The sequence below is a fragment of the Rana temporaria genome, chromosome 2 (genome assembly GCF_905171775.1).
Source record: "Rana temporaria chromosome 2, aRanTem1.1, whole genome shotgun sequence".
NCBI classification, from domain to species: domain Eukaryota; kingdom Metazoa; phylum Chordata; class Amphibia; order Anura; family Ranidae; genus Rana; species Rana temporaria.
The window spans coordinates 453,204,718-453,220,967 of NC_053490.1; the positions used below are offsets into that span (position 1 = coordinate 453,204,718).

Below are 16,250 nucleotides of genomic sequence, written 5' to 3' on the forward strand. Positions count from 1 at the left end.
TATGCACAGACTATAATGGAGTGAAATGTCATATTTCTGCGTCAGCAACTTCTGTTTGTGTAGAAACATTGGGCATGCATCATGGCACTATGTAGGTTAATGCATGACCTCTGTCTGTAGTTTGAGAACAGACAATTCCTGTGTAAAAACTACATATCCCACAATCCCCGAGTCCCAGTCTACTGCTCTTCAGGTGAGAGTTAGCTACCAGTAATTAGATCTGCCAGACACAAGCATGCAGAGCATTCACAGATGCAGAGAACGCACTGATGCAGATGGAAGATGTTTTGTATTCAATTAGTATGCCAATATTTGTGATGTAACCAAGAGTGGGTGGCAACTTATGCACTGGACATTGTGACCCTGAACAGAAGTTGTGTTGCTCCTTTGGCAATAAGGGAAAGCCAACTGTAGCAAACCATAAAGATTGAATTGATCAGCCACAACATGGGAGCCCATCAATACATGGTAAGACAAAACAAAAGATACAGGGAATAGAACTAAACTAATACACAACAACAAAAACATTTGAAAGCATACAATGCCATGCAATTTAAATTATGAGTAGATTTCGTAATAACAAACAATCACTATTGCACATTGTAAAAATGCAGTTGTCAAAACACTGCTTGCCTTTGTAAATCTCCATCAGAGACTTCAACTGGAACCTTGAAAAGCCAGGTAGAGAAACTAGACCATGACAACAACTAAAAATGCTCAGCAAGGGCATTAAAGTACACCTGTCAACACATGGAGTATGCACAGTAGACATGGTCAGTGTTGGGCACTAATTGCCACTGAGAGACTGTAAAAGAGACAGGAAGAGATTAGGCTGGACTGGAGAAAGGAGTTGCTCTCCACTGGTTTCTAGTCTCTTTTCTCAACAATTTTCTGGCCATCTTGAAGGCAACGTGGCATAATGGTGCCATATTATTCAGTTAGAAGAGGTGGCTGCAGAAGCAGCTCTAACTGCAAAGTCAGTACGTTACATTTCCTGGCTGTCACTATGATTGGAAGGGAGACCTGTAGAAGAAGCACACTCTACATTATGATTAGGAAGGTGGGCCAGGAAAGAGAATAAATATTAATTATCAAAGCTTTAAGAAAATGGACCTGGGACCCTTCAAAAAAAAGTACAACACAATGTCTGTAAAAACTATCAACATGGTGCTTTACTTTCAGACAGTGGTTAGAATTAAAGTGGATGTAAACCCTCCACTATACCCAGTGAAGTTAGCAGCCTCAGATGATACACATAAATGAAACAAATCTCCCTACATAAGTTTTATTTGTATAACTGCTGTCTTCAGGTTTTCATATTCTTTAGAAAGTGCACATTGTGTTAGAGATATTCTCTTCCTGTTCCAGCAGTAGGAGAGGAGCCTTAGCATATACTGATTGGAGGAAATGCACACCCCCCCCCTTTCACATAGGCAGAGGAAGAAAAAAAAAACGTGCAGAGCTGTGCTGTGAATAGACCAACTCTCTGCTAATCTTTATATAGCAACCTCCTTGACACAAATTTTCAGCTACTTTTATCTCCTGTGTCTGAGAACTGGATGATTCCGCACAAAGGAATGGACAAAGTAAATTAAAAACAGAAAAGAGAACTGCTGCCCCTACAAATACAGCCACCTGAGTGGAGTACAGATAATTGATTGGAAGGGATGTAGGTGTGGCGCTGTTACTCTGGAATTATGAAGTTGCCTTATAATTAAAACATGCCAATATACTTTATAGGGTGGTATAAAGTGACAAGTGCTTAAAGCGGTGGTTCCCCCTTAAAAACAACTTTTTTTTATTCCACTGGCCCCCCACATTCCATCACGATTAAGGCTATTATTATTTTTTTCCTGCTGTACATACCTTATTACAGCATCTTCACCCGTGCATCCCGGTTGCGAGTCCCGCGGGAGTGGGCGTTCCTCACAGGCTGTTGATTGACGTTTTCCCCAAAAACGAGCTCTCCCCCCGTCGCGTAAGCCGCGTCACGGTTGGCGAAAGAAGCCGAACGGCGAGTCGGCGCTATACTGCGCATGCGCATCGCCGTTCGGCTCCTTTCGCCAATCGTGACGCGGCTTACGCGACGGAGGGGGAGCTCGTTTTTGGGCAAAATGTCAATCAAACACATGTGAGGAACGCCCACTCCCGCAGGACTCGCAACCCGGATGCACGGGTGAAGATGCTGTAATAAGGTATGTACAGCAGGAAAAAAAAAATAATAGCCTTAATCGTGATGGAATGTGGGGGGCCAGTGGAATAAAAAAAAGTTGTTTTTAAGGGGGAACCACCGCTTTAAGATAAACCAAAAAAAAAAAAAGGGGGGGGGAACCATATGATATGCGTCATATAGCTGAACCAATAAAATAAACGTATGCGTGTTACACCCTCTGTGGTGTGTTGCACCAAAATAAATGTTGATGTTGTAGGTGCTTGTGTGTTATACCCTTTGCAGGATATACATTACCACTGCAGATAGCTTGAGAAATACTGGTGACACCCTCCGAGTTTGAAAACAAAACCTTTACAAAAAAGATACCACTAGAAATAACTAGTAAAGTGACACGTGCTTCTAATGCGTGAGGGTTACACCCCCTCAAGTGCAGAAACTTTTTACACATAGCAGTGCATACGACACTCTATCATATTGAAGTGAATGGATAAATGCAAGACGTAAATAATTAAACAAAGAATTTAAAAAATGATGAAATGAATGCAAACAGTCCTTATAACATTATGTGCATAAAATAAACAAAGTGCCTTCTTCAGAGGATATGACTTTTTCCTGCCCTTTTGATTAGGGTGATATTAGTGCTGGTGATCTTATCTGTGCTCCTATTGGAAACGCTATAATCAAATTGCCTTTCCCCAGATGACGTCTGCAATGACGAAACGCATAGGGCGGAGTTACGGAGCGTCACTTCCGGTCAGAACCGTGGATGGAATTTTGTCTCGGCGCCTGTATTTTCAAAATTTGTCTAACTTTGTAGCTAAATGTGACAACCGTATTTTCCGGCGTATAAGACGACTTTCTGGATGCAAAAAAATGCATCCAAAGTCGGGGGTCGTCTTATACGCCGGGTACGGTCTCCGTGCTGCTGCGAGCGTCAATGATTTAAAAGACGCTCCTTCTCCTCAGAGTGTTCTGTGATAGGAGGAACACAAATCTTCCCAGCAGCGCCTCTGTTCTGTGTTCCTCCTATCACAGATGCCTTCTCATCCTCGGACGAGATGAGAAGACGTCGGTGATAGGCGGAACAAAGAACAGAGGTGCTGCTGGGAAGATTTGTGTTCCGCCTAACACAGGACACTCTGAGGAGAAGGCGCGTCTTTTAAATCCTTGACGCTCGCAGCACGGAGACTGTCACCGCACCGCACCGCCTGGCCTGCTATTCAGAAAAAATTGTGAGTACCGTAAATGCACCGTTTGCAGTGATGGCACAGAGAGGGGGCAAGTGATGGCACAGAGAGGGGGCAAGTGATGGCACAGAGAGGGGGCAAGTGATGGCACAGAGAGGGGGCAAGTGATGGCACAGAGAGGGGGAAAGTGATGGCACAGAGGGGGCAAGTGATGGCACAGTGAGGGGGCAAGTGATGGCACAGTGAGGGGCAAGTGATGTAATGGCACAGTGAGGCATGTAATGTAATGGCACAGTGAGATTTGAAAAAGCCTGTTTCTGTCAGCGGTTCTGGCTCCCCCTCAGCTTCCAGAAAGACTAGTAAGAAGGGGGTAGTCTTATACAGTGAGTATATCCCAAAATCAACATTTTTCCTGGAAAATTAGGGGGTCGTCTTATACGCCGGAAAATACGGTATATCTTCATTGTTCTTTTAAAAAATAAAAGTTTTAGAAGCGATATTACGCTATGGGCATTCTCTTCTTCCCTATATGCGATTCTTGGAGGATCGCATTAGGAAACAACAGATCGAGTATCGGCAGAGTGTTACACAGTGGCATATACTGTGACTGCGCAGCATCCCTGTGTGGGGTAAGGCAATTTGGTGATTGCGTTTCCAATAGGAGCACAGATAAGATCACCAGCACTAATATTACCCTAATCAAAAGGGCATTTCCTCATTCTTTAATTATTTAAGTCTTTTTTTTTTTTTTTTTTTGGTTCATCCCAAGCACTTGTCACTTTATACCACCCTATAAAGTATATGGCCATTCTTTAATTATAAGGCAACTTTATAATTCTAGAGTCATGTAATACGAGGGGGTAGAGCATGTTTGGGGAGCCAGGCACAATGTCCAGGGTAATTAGAGGGCCCTCGAGCATTGCTAAACCCTTACTAAAGCCACCAACCACTTCACATTTGAATTCCTGCCATGTCAAGATCTTTTTCTAATCTTTGCGGTTGAGGAGGCACCAAAGCATACGCTCATAAACCTGCACACAAGTAAATTAACTTACAGTATTCGGTCTGGGAACAATCACAAGACAATTTATTCTCTGCAGTACCTTAATCATTCTTATGTGCTAGGGCTGTAAAATCCTACTTTAATCTTAATAAAACAGCATTAAGCAGCAGAAGATATTGCCGTGGATTTCCTGCATTTTGAGGAATATGAAGCTTAGATCAATAGTTCAAGCAGGAAGAGATAATGGCTCTTAAGGTTTATTATGTGCTAAAGAGTTGAGTAGAGCGCTGATACATCATGTACTGATTGTTTTAGAAATGAGATACTGTTTGTTAAACTATTTGGCTGCTCATCTTTAGTTTATGTCACAAACTTGAGGAATGATAAAAGCAGAAACAAGCATGTAATGTAGTCACAAAGCGTCTCAAGTATCAAAGGTGTTTAAAAAGAAAACAGCGTCTCTTATTTACAGCATCCAATCAGACACATTTTTTTTTTTTTAATGGTTATTAGAAAATTAAAAGTGATACTAAAGTCTTGTTTTTTTTATTTAAAAATATCAAACATGTTGGGCTGTATTCAGATACAATGGTGTATCTATTCGCCCGGCGTAACGTATTTTAGATACGTTAGGCCGCCGTAATTTTGGGCGAAAGTTCTGTATTCAGAAACAACTTGCGCCCTTAGTTACGGCGGCGCAACGTATCTGTGTCGGCGTAAGCCTGCTTAATTCAAATGTGGATGATGTGGGCATGTTTTATGTATATTAACTTTGACCCCGCGTATTTCACGTTTTTTTAGGAACGGCGCATGCGCCGTTCGCGAAAAAAATCCAAGTGCGCATGCTCGAAATTCCGCCGCAAATCGTCATTGCTTTCGACGTCAACATAAATTACGTCCAGCCCTATTCGCGAACGACTTGGACAAACAACGTAAAAATTTCAAAACTCGACGCGAGAACGACGGCCATACTTAACATAGGATACGCCTCATATAGCAGGGGTAACTATACGCTGAAAAAAGCCTAACGTAAACGACGTAAAAAAATGCGTAAGTATACGTTAGCGCCACCTAGCGGCCAGCGTAAATGTGCAGCCTAAGATACGACGGTGTAAGACACTTACGCCGGTCGGATCTTAGGGAAATCTATGCGTAACTGATTCTATAAATCAGGCGCATAGATACGCCGTCGTATCTCTGAGTGTGCGGGGTCGTATCTGGAGATACGCCGTCGTATCTTCTCTGTGAATCTACCCAGTTATGTTTACTTGCTCTGTGTAATAGTTTTTGCACAGAGCAGCCCAGATCCTGCTTTTCTCAAGTCCCCAGCGGGCACACCTAGCCCCTCCCTCCTGCTGAGTGCCCCCACAGCAAGCGAGCCGAGCCGCAGCTCTCTGTGTCCATTCAGATACCGAGCCACAGTTCAGCCCCGCCCCTCTCTTTTCTTATTGGCTCACTGACTTTGATAGACAGCAGCGGTCTTAGTTAATGAGGAGGGGAGTACCGGACAGCCAAGTCTCTCATGCAACATCGCCAGATAGAGAGGGGGCTCAAGTAGGTTTTAGGGGGGCTACTTCACAGAGGTTTTTTTTATTTTTATCATCTCAATGCATAGAATGTATTAATATAAAAAAAAAAAAAAACTTCTGCCTTTAGAATCACTTTAAAGGCAGGATATGAATGGCTTGTATGAGCACCCTTCTCCATTACACATAATCAGCACTGAGAGACCCACAGTTGAGTGTACATTGAGGCCTCATGCACACTGGACGTTAACATAACGTTATAAAAACGCCAGTAGCTTTTCAGTGAGTTTTTCAACTTTTTCAACGTTTTTTCAATAGCGTTTTTAGTGTTTATTAGCGCTTTTCCACGTTGGATAGTTTTTTTTTTGTTGAAGAAATTTTTTTTTTCAATTGATCAAAAAAACGTTAAAAAAACGCTGGTGAGTGAAGTTTTTGAGCATTTATCAGCTGAAAAACGTCTCTCAGAACCCACAAGTTTTGGGCTTTTTTTACTACTCAAAAACGCCACTGCCCAAAACTGCTGATAACAGCCTGTGTGTGCATGGACACATAGGATAACATGATGAAGAGTTTATTGACTGCAGAAAAAAACGTATATTGCCAAAAACAGCTGCTGTAAAAACGTCCAAAAACGTCTAGTGTGCATGAGGCCTGAAAGTGTAATTTGAAAATTCATTAGGAATTAAAGAAGAATTACAGGTATGGATATTTATACATAGTTACATTGGCCCAGCTTTGGCAAATACAGCTATGCATATACCATACCAGTAGGATCCCTCTAGAGCAGTGATGGCAAACCTTGGCACCCCAGATGTTTTGGAATTACATTTCCCATAATGCTCATACACTCTGCAGTGTAGTTGATGGGAAATGTAGTTCCAAGACATCTGGGGCACCAAGGTTCGCCATCACTGCTCTAGAGGCTGGAAATCATCATAGCAGGGAACACATACACCAGTATCTCCAATCGCTTTTATTTTCCATATCAAGTGGTTACACTGCTGCACTGTGAACATAGGAGGCCGCCCGCTGAGCACAGGCGCCATTCAGAGATCATTTTGCATTTTCTCAATGAATGTAAAGCATTCACTGATTGGACAAGCTGGAGAGCTTGATGTCACCACCCCAGCTCTCTACCTCATCCAATCAGAGAACGCTTTACATTCTTTGAGGAAATGCAAAGCATCCTGTGAGTGGCACTTGTGCTGAGCAGTCGACCTCTTGTGTTCAGAATGCCGCAGGACAACCGCTCAGCATACTACAGTGATTTACAGCTTCTAGAGGGATCCCACAGGTATGGCATATGAATGGCTGCATTGGTTCAAGCCGGACCAATATAATTATGTCCATGCCTGGAATTCTGCTTCAAAGCTGAAGTAAAAATCCTCCAAGGCAGGGGGCTGCTCCTACACTTCAGGGGTTAAATGGTCATGTAGGTATAGAGGCCCCAACAAAAAAAAAAGTTTTAAATACCTAATCCTCTGCTCCCACAGGTTACTCCACACTAGAAGGCCATTCCCTGCAGCCTCCTCTTTCCTAAGCTTCTGCAGTCGGATGCCCTCTGAAGTCATCAATACCAATGCAGGTCGCATAGCCCTGCCCTGGACGCTAGGTTACCAAGGAAGAGTCCACTGCCAACGCACTGTCTGCCAGGGGAATGGAAGATCAAGTAAAACTGCTTTTCCTGTTCCCTATTCCTAAATGAGCATTTAACCTTTGCTGTGCAGGGGCAGCCTCACTACAAGGAAAGATTTTTTTTTACTTTTCCCAGAGTTGGTGTTTAGGGACAACACTGAGGCATTAAACAATATTCTTGAACTTACAGTAAAAGAAATCCAGGATTTAGTTATGACAACTCTGCTAGAGTGCTAGGAAACATTAATGTCCCCCACTCTGCAGCTTCCAAACGTTACTGAGCAAGATCTGCAATTACAGATTTCATATAGGGCACCATCTACTGGTGAAATATGGTATTGCAACATACATGCATGGCAGGTACTCCAGGCAAACAAATAAGGGCCAGATTCTCAAAAGAGATACGACGACGTATCTACTGATACACCGTCGTATCTCTGTTTTTGGCCCCGGGTATCTATGCGTCTGATTCCTAGAATCATTTACGCAAAGATACTGCGTAGATCCGACAGGTGTAAGTCACTTACACCGTCGGATCTTAGATGTAATTCTACGCTGGCCGCTAGGTGGCGTTTACGTTGATTTCTCATTTGACTATGCAAATGAGCCTGATACGCCGATTCCCAAACGATTTTGCTCCACCTCGTCATCGTTTACGCAAGCGTAAGGTTACCCCTGCTATAGGAGGGGTAACCTTACGTCGGTCCGCCGTATGCCATGTTAAGTATGGCCGTCGGGACAGCGTCGGGTTTTTCCGTCGTTTACGTAACTCGTCGCGAATAGGGCTGTGCGTTAATTCCGTTCACGTCGCAACCAATGTATTTGCGGCGTACTACGGAGCATGCGCAGTGGCCTACGTTTAAGGCCGGCGCATGCGCAGTTCGTTCGGCACGGGGGCGCGCTTAAATACAAGCCGCCCCCTTTGATTTACGTGGGTATACTACGACCACGCCACCTCAAATTACGGAGCAAGTGCTTGGAGAATACGGCACTTGCTCCAGTAAGTTGCAGCGGCGTAGTGTTAATGGCATACGCTCGTAGATACGCGGATCTACGAGAAACTGGCCCTAAGTGTTTGCATATATCTTGTAAGAAGTTTTACCTTCCAAGCAGGTGTCACACACAGTTCCTGGTTCAGCAATTCAGCATCCTGTGCAATCTATCCACCTCTAGTCTCCTTACTGGACAGAGAATCTGTATCATCATCTGTGTTCAGTGAGTAGAGAACTAAACTATGGAACAATAACCCGGACCTAAAAACCAATGAGCTAGACCTGGAAGTAACAGCGTGTTCATGACTAATGCCGCGTATAACACCATCATTTTTCCTGACGTTCAAAAACCCAATGTTTTTCACGTGATTTCTCTCCAGCCTGACTTGCATACGCACGTTCATGCAAAAAAAAAACGTCCGACCAAATCGCGGTGACGTACAACGAAACTATAAAAGGGGAAGTTCCTTTCAAATGGTGCCACCCTTTGGGCTGCTTTTACTGATCCTTGTGTTAATAAAAGTTTGTCGAGAGACGATTCGCGCTTTTCAGTCCTACAGCGCGACAAACGTGCTATCTCCATTCTGAATGCTAGTTTTACCAGAACGAGCACTCCCGTCTCATACTTGATTCTGAGCATGCGGAAAAGCATACACACAATCGTTTTTCGCGCGACTAGAAAAAAAAGCTGGTTTCAATTTTTTTGCGGCCAGTTTTTTCGGCAAGAAAACTGCTAGGGAGCATACACACGAAACGGTTTTCTAGACCAATATAAAAAATTGCAGTTTTATCATCGTGAAAACCGGTCGTGTGTACAAGGCATCAGAGTCTAAAATGTGTATATTACAGGCTGGCCAAAATTACAACATTAGAATGTATTTCAATCATCTATTATTTTGCCTGAAATCCCACTTTGACAGTTTTTCAAGTTTATTTTCTATGTACAGTATATTACTAACTGTTGGCCAGGAAAACCAGGAGAACTTCAAGGTGGATTCAAAATATCTGCATTATAGAGCATTTCAAAATGTTGGGCCAATGTATTATAGGCATGAATTGTTTGGGAATGATAGTTTCAGAATTTCTTTCCTGCTTGTTCACAACATTTTAGTATCAAAATAGACGACTTTTGTCCTTCACAAATCCACTCCTGAGTGCTTGAAAGAGCTTTCTTTGGTGGACAAGGTCCACTATGTGACTACTACACAGAAAGGCAGATGTGATACTGCATTTCCCTATAAAATCCCAATATGAATGAGTTTGGTGCAGGGACCCACAGTGACCCCGTCATCGTCTTAAAGGCCTTATACACACTGGGCATCGGCCCAACTCTTCTCAATGCCTTTCCCCAGGCAGGAAAAAAGCGTTTCCAAGCGTTTGAGCATTAATTTCATTGGCCAGAATATTAATTTATTCTGGCTATTGAAATGAACGCTCAAGTGCTAAACGTGCCTAGCATTTAGGTGTGTCGGGTGTTTTTCTACCAAAAACACTCCTCTCCTGAATGCAATTTTGGTGCGTTCAAATTTATTCCCCCAAGGCTCCATTCACCTTGAGCGCATCGATTTACTGGTGTTTTTCAGGTGTTCTTTAAAAAAGAAGCAAAAAAACTTAAAGCATTTTAGGAGCGTATTACAAGCAGTTTACAGCTTCAGACGTCTTTGTTTAGACAATAGAATGGGGGGAGAAGAAATTATGTGTGGAGAGCTGCTATATGACCAGCAAATTCCTGTAAAATGCTTAAACACTTCCTGCCCAGCCTATAGCAGAATGATGGCCGGGCGGTGGTTGCGTTAGCCTGACAAAATGTTATAAACTGAAACAAAGGAAAACTTTTTATTTTCACAATTTTCGGTCTTTTTAAGCAGAGGTTATCAAATACCACCAGTTAGAAGCCGATTGGCTGCCATGCACTGCTGCACCAGATTTTACACTCTCATGCCTCGTATACACGGTCGGTTTTCCCGGCAGGCAAAAGTCTACCGGGAAAACGGAGGTGAAAACATAGAACCTGCTTGGTTGCTTTTCCCTGTGTACACATGGCCGGTTTTCCAGACAGGAAAACAGCCATGAGAGCTTTGGTCGGGAAAACCGGCCGTGTGTATGCTCCACTGCAGTGTTTCCCATAAAAAAACTGCAGAGCAAAAAAACGATAAGAATTGTGGCGGGAAAAAAATATAACAAGTTCTAATTTTTTTACTTGCAATTTTCCTGTCGGCAAAACTGCTATGGAGCATACACACGGCCGGTTTTCCCGACCAAAAGCAAACATGGCACTTTTCCCGTCGTGAAAACCAATCGTGTGTACGAGGCATCAGTTTTAGAGCCAGTTCACACCAGATGCAGTTCCGTGAGCTTTTTTACCTGCACTAAAGGTCAGTTCACACCAGACGCAGTTCTGTACAGCTCCGTGTGCATTTTTTCCGCAACTAAAAACGCATGCAGTGTTTTCCATGCATTCCAATGGCTCTAGTTCACACCATGCAGTCAGTTTCCGGTGCAGAAAAAAAAGTACTGGAACTGCATGTCGTGTGAACTGTAAGGGTGCATTCACACCACGATTTTATCATCCTACTTGTTCTCACGATTCTTAGGTTTGAAATTTTACAAATCTGTATGGCAAAACGTATCCATTCACTTCCATTCATTAATGTAGGTCCCCAAGTGCATCCGATTTGATCCGCATCAGATTTGATACGATTTAAAATCGCATCAAAAATCGTGTTTGACCACGATTTTTGGTCCTGATTTGAAATCGTATTAAAATCGTGTCCGATTTTTTTTATATTGTGGTCAATCTAAATCGTAATAAATCGGATGACTGTGCGTTTTTATCCGATAAATCGTACCCGATTTTTTATTACGCATGCGCACTAGACACTGGAACGAGCTAGAAACTTCAAGAATCTTCTTTTTCCCAGAAAGCACTTCTCTACATAATTGAAAGGCGTGGCTTCTCTCCCACACACACAGGAAGTACGTGAGGAGACAGGCTGCCCACCCCTGAAGATACTCCTACCCTGATAGAAAGTGTCTCCTTTGCCTCTTCCTCCATTGCAGCATCCTCAATCTCAAAAGTAATGAGGTAATCATGCTATAAAACACAGAAATGCTTGATCACTGAATCAGAAGCTCGTCTCTCTTTCTCCACGCTCTAAACCACACCCCTTTTGTTCATTGAAACAAGCTTTATTGTACAAAACAAAAAAAAAACATTCAAATAGCCAAAACTTTATGGCCATTGCCAGACATTATTTAAAATCAGGATCCGATTTTTTAGTGAAAATCGGATGGAAAATTTAGCTGTGCGATTTATGAATCCGATTTAAAAAATACATTTTGACATACGATTACATACGATTTTGTCATATACGATTCCATCCGATTTAACGGTCCGATTATCGGATGTAAAAATCGTGATGTGAACCTAGCCTAAGCAAAAACTGATCCAGAACGTACCCGGAGTGCATTTTTGTGGTGTGAACTGGTCCTAAAAATGCATGCACAGTGTTTTCCATGTATTTCAATGACTCTAGTTCACATCAGTGCAGTCAGTTTCAGGTGCAGAAACTCACCGGAACTGACTGTATTGGTGTGAACTAGAGCCATTGGAATACATGGAAAACATTGTGCATGCTATTTTTGTGCAGAAAGAAAGCGCACGGCACTGCATCTGGTGTGAACTGGCCCTTAGTAAATCAACCCCAAAATGTCTCAACACATCTCGAATTACAATGTAACCTTAGTCAGTGCAGGCAGCGTAATATATTCATATACAAAAATCCTAAAAGAATGTCTTATTAGGTTGGTTGAAAATAACAGGTACCCTTATCTAACATAAATATGCTGGTTGGTCTTCTGTCTTAAGACCTGGCTTTTTCAAACAGAAGCCATTTTAGTCAGAATTGCCATTACCTCAGCCCTGCTCTCTAGTGATTTTTAACCGTTAAGTACATAATCAGCAGAAACAGCCCAGCTACACAAGTTATACTGATGGTAGTTAAGGCCACTAAGGCAGAAAATGACTCTCATTATATGAAAAATTATAAACAGCATGTGTAATGCTCCCTCTCGGCTGCAGCTTCAGCCTCTTCATACAAAAGCCGCCAAGCATAAATGCTGTATCAATTTGCATATATTGTTTAGCAGTTGTGTGGCTTGTTGGGCTGACTGGAAGTTTAAAGGCACACTGTTTCAATGATAAATCCTTCCAATTTTACAATTGGGTATATTTAATGAGACTAGAAAATGTGTACTGTACCAGAACAGGATAGGACGAAGGGGGTATGGGAGCACCAAATAGCCTGATGTTATTACACGAGTATCTCCCAGGGTGAAGGCTAAAACTAAGCTGCTCTCTGGCAAACAGGGGTGTCAGGAACAGCATGCCAGTAGACAAGATGGCTCCTCTGGATGGACGTACAATGGATATAAGTCTAGACACCCTAGGAACAGCATGCCAGTAGACAAGATGGCTCCTCTGGATGGACGTACAATGGATATAAGTCTACACACCCGTTAAAATGTCAGGTTTCTGTGATGTAAAAAAATTAGACAAAGATAAATCCTTTCAGAACTTTTTCCACCTTTAATGTGACCTATAAACTGTGTGACTTAATTGAAAAACAAACTGAAATCTTTGGGGGGGGGGGGGGGGGTAAAAATAAGAAACAAATATGGTTGAAGTGTGCATACCCTTAAACCCGTACACACGATCCGAATATCGTACGACAAATCGTACGACTTTTTTCACGCAATAGTCGCAAGTAGAAATTGAATAGGATACTAAAGTCGCGAAAATTCTTGTAGGACAAAAAAATAAAAAAAAATTGGAAGTGATGTCATGTTGTAATGTATTTGTATTGTATGTTCGAATGACAACTGTACTCGCTAAACGAAAATCGTAGCTGGTATCGTACAAAGAAAATTCCCGTGCTTGTCCGATCGAATAATATTGGATGAATTGTCGTGATCGGCTCTCGAAAGCTCTGTACCAACGTTCCGATTATCGTACGATTCTTCCTCGGACGACAGTTTTCGTACGATATTCAGATTGTGTGTACGAATACTAAAACTAATACTTTGTTGAAGCGCCTTTTGATTTTATTACAGCACTCAGTCTTTTTGGGTATGAGTATATCAGCATGGCACATCTTGACTTGCCAATATTTGCTCACTCTTTGGAAAAACATAAATCTGTCAGATTGCAAGGACATGTGCACAGATTTTCAAATCGGATTCAGGTTTGGGCTCTGGCTGGGTCATTCCAAAACTTTAATCTTCTTCTGGTGAAGAAATTTTTTTTTTTATTTGAATTTATGCTTTGGGTCATTGTCATGCTGAAAGATGAAGTCCCTCTTCATGTTCAGCTTTCTAGCAGAAGCCTGAAGGTTTTGTGCCAATATTGACTGGTATTTGGAACTGTTCACAATTCCCTCTACATTGACTAAGACCCCTGTTCCAGCTGAAAAAACAGCCCTAAAGCATGATGTTGCCATCACCATGCTTCACCGTGGGTATGTTGTTTTATTTGGTGTTGTGCAGTGTTGTTTTTGCGCCAAACATATCTTTTGGAATTATGACCAAAAAAGTTCAACGTTGGTTTCATCAGACCATAACATATTTTCCCACATGCTTCTGGGTAAGTTCAGACGTGTTTTTGCCAATTTTTTTTTTTTTTTTTTCAAATATTTTATTAAGATTTTCAGGGAGATACATAAATGAAAAGCAATACATCAGACTGAAACATTTCAAGGTGATGATAATACAGGTTGTCATACAATCAGCGGCAGACTGTCGATGGGGAAAAAGTCCTACGATTGGGGATCCCCCTGTAGTTCAAAGAGGGATACGTTACGTACATCAGGCCAGGGTTTCTAGGGGAGCCGTGATGGACCTCAAACAGTTCTGCGCCGCCTCAGACCACGGGGGTTCTACCCAACATCCGCCCACCCCGAAAGGGATCACACTGTGGGCAGGAGGGAACAGTACGAGGCATAATAATAGAAGACTAACGTGGTCCGAGGAAAGGTGGGGCCCCACCAACCTAGAGGAGTATTATATGCAATTGGTCTGGTCAGAAAGCAGGTTAAGATCTAAAAGACCTTCCCAGATCTGATCACCTGGGAAGTCGACTAACAAGGAGGATATCTTAGAGTATAAACAAATACGGTAGAGCGAACCAGGTTCACACGGTAACGGGGAGAGTGAAGTCCTAACGCGAAAGAGGGTGGGGGGTGGAGGGGAAGAGGGGGGATGCAGAGGGAGGAGGGGGCATGATGAATTGAGTGTATGGATCAAGAATGTCCGACCGTAGCAGTCGGCAGTGAGGGAGTGGTAAGCGTGGGAGGGGTCGCAGGATTCAATGCTTCCCTGTAATGTGTCCAACAGGCCCAAGTGTGCCTAAATTTATCGTGCTGATCTTTGGATTGATGGATAATCCTTTCCATCTCCTCAATTTTGTTAACCCTGGAGTGCCAGTTTTTGCCAAATTTAGCCGGGGATGTTTTTCTTGGTAAGAAAAGGCTTCCATCTTGAAACTCTACCCCATAGCCCAGACATATGAAGAATACGGGAGAATCTTGTCACATGTACCACATATTCCTGCAGCTCCTTTAATGTTGCTGTAGGCCTCTCGGCATTCTCCCCGATTAGTTTTCTTCTCATCTTTTCATCAATTTTGGAGGGACATCCAGTTCTTGGTAATGTCACTGTTGTGCCATATTTTCTCCACTTGATGATTGTCTTTACTGTGTTCCATGGTATATCTAATGCCTTGGAAATTCTTTTGTACCGTTCTCCTGACTGATACATTTTACCAATGCGATCCCTCTGATGCTTTGGAAGCTCTCTGCGAACCATGGCTTTTGCTGTAGGATGTCAGGAAAAACCAGCTGAACTGTATTTGGGGTTAATCAGAGGCACTTTAAATTATGGCAGGTGTTCCGACTCCTATTTAACATGAGTTTGAATGTGATTGCCTAATTCTGAACACTGCTACATCCCCAGTTTTAAGCGGGTGTGCACACTAATGCAACCACATTAGTTTTGTTTTTTGTTTTTACCAGCCCCTCCCAAAAGATATTTAGTTTGTTGTTTAACCGAGTCATACAGTTGATAGGTAACATTAAAAAGTTGAAAAAAAGTTCTGAAATTATTTATCTTGGTATAATTTTTTACATCACAGAAACCTGACATTTAAAAAGGGCACTTGCAGGACTTTTTCCAACGTCCCGCAAGCGCACCACCCCAGTGTGAAAGCACTCAAGCTTTCACACATTCCGGCGGCATGGGAGGAAGTTTTCAGGCGCTATTTCAAGCACTAAAACGGCTCAGTGTGAAAGGGGTCTTGAGATGAACAGTGCCTCTCTCTGCCCATTCATGCACTATATGACGTAAAACATGCTGCAGAATCCTGCCCCCGACGCCAAAACAAACAGAGCGTTTGGCCAGTAAATGAGTGACATCACAGGCCGCGAAAAGAGCTTTTAAAAAGCGGGAGGCAAAACACTTTTTTTAATGTGGAAGGACAGATAGAAAATGGGGAGGGGACAAACTAGAGAATATATTTAAACATAGAGCAAACATTTACTATAGGCCCATTTACTGATTTTTTTTTAGTTATTATAACAATTTTTATTTTAACTATCTGCCAATTGTTTGTTTTTTTTCAAACATAAATATTGCATTCAACTGTAAAGCCTTATTTTTTTTTTTTTATCCCAAATTCTTTTT

General features: G+C 42.4%; 1 protein-coding gene across 1 annotated transcript in view; it reads right to left on the reverse strand.

Annotated features, from left to right (window-relative positions):
- Window positions 1–16,250, reverse strand: part of FAM222B (family with sequence similarity 222 member B) — a 190,490-nt gene that overhangs the window by 86,138 nt on the left and 88,102 nt on the right. The window lies entirely within an intron of this gene.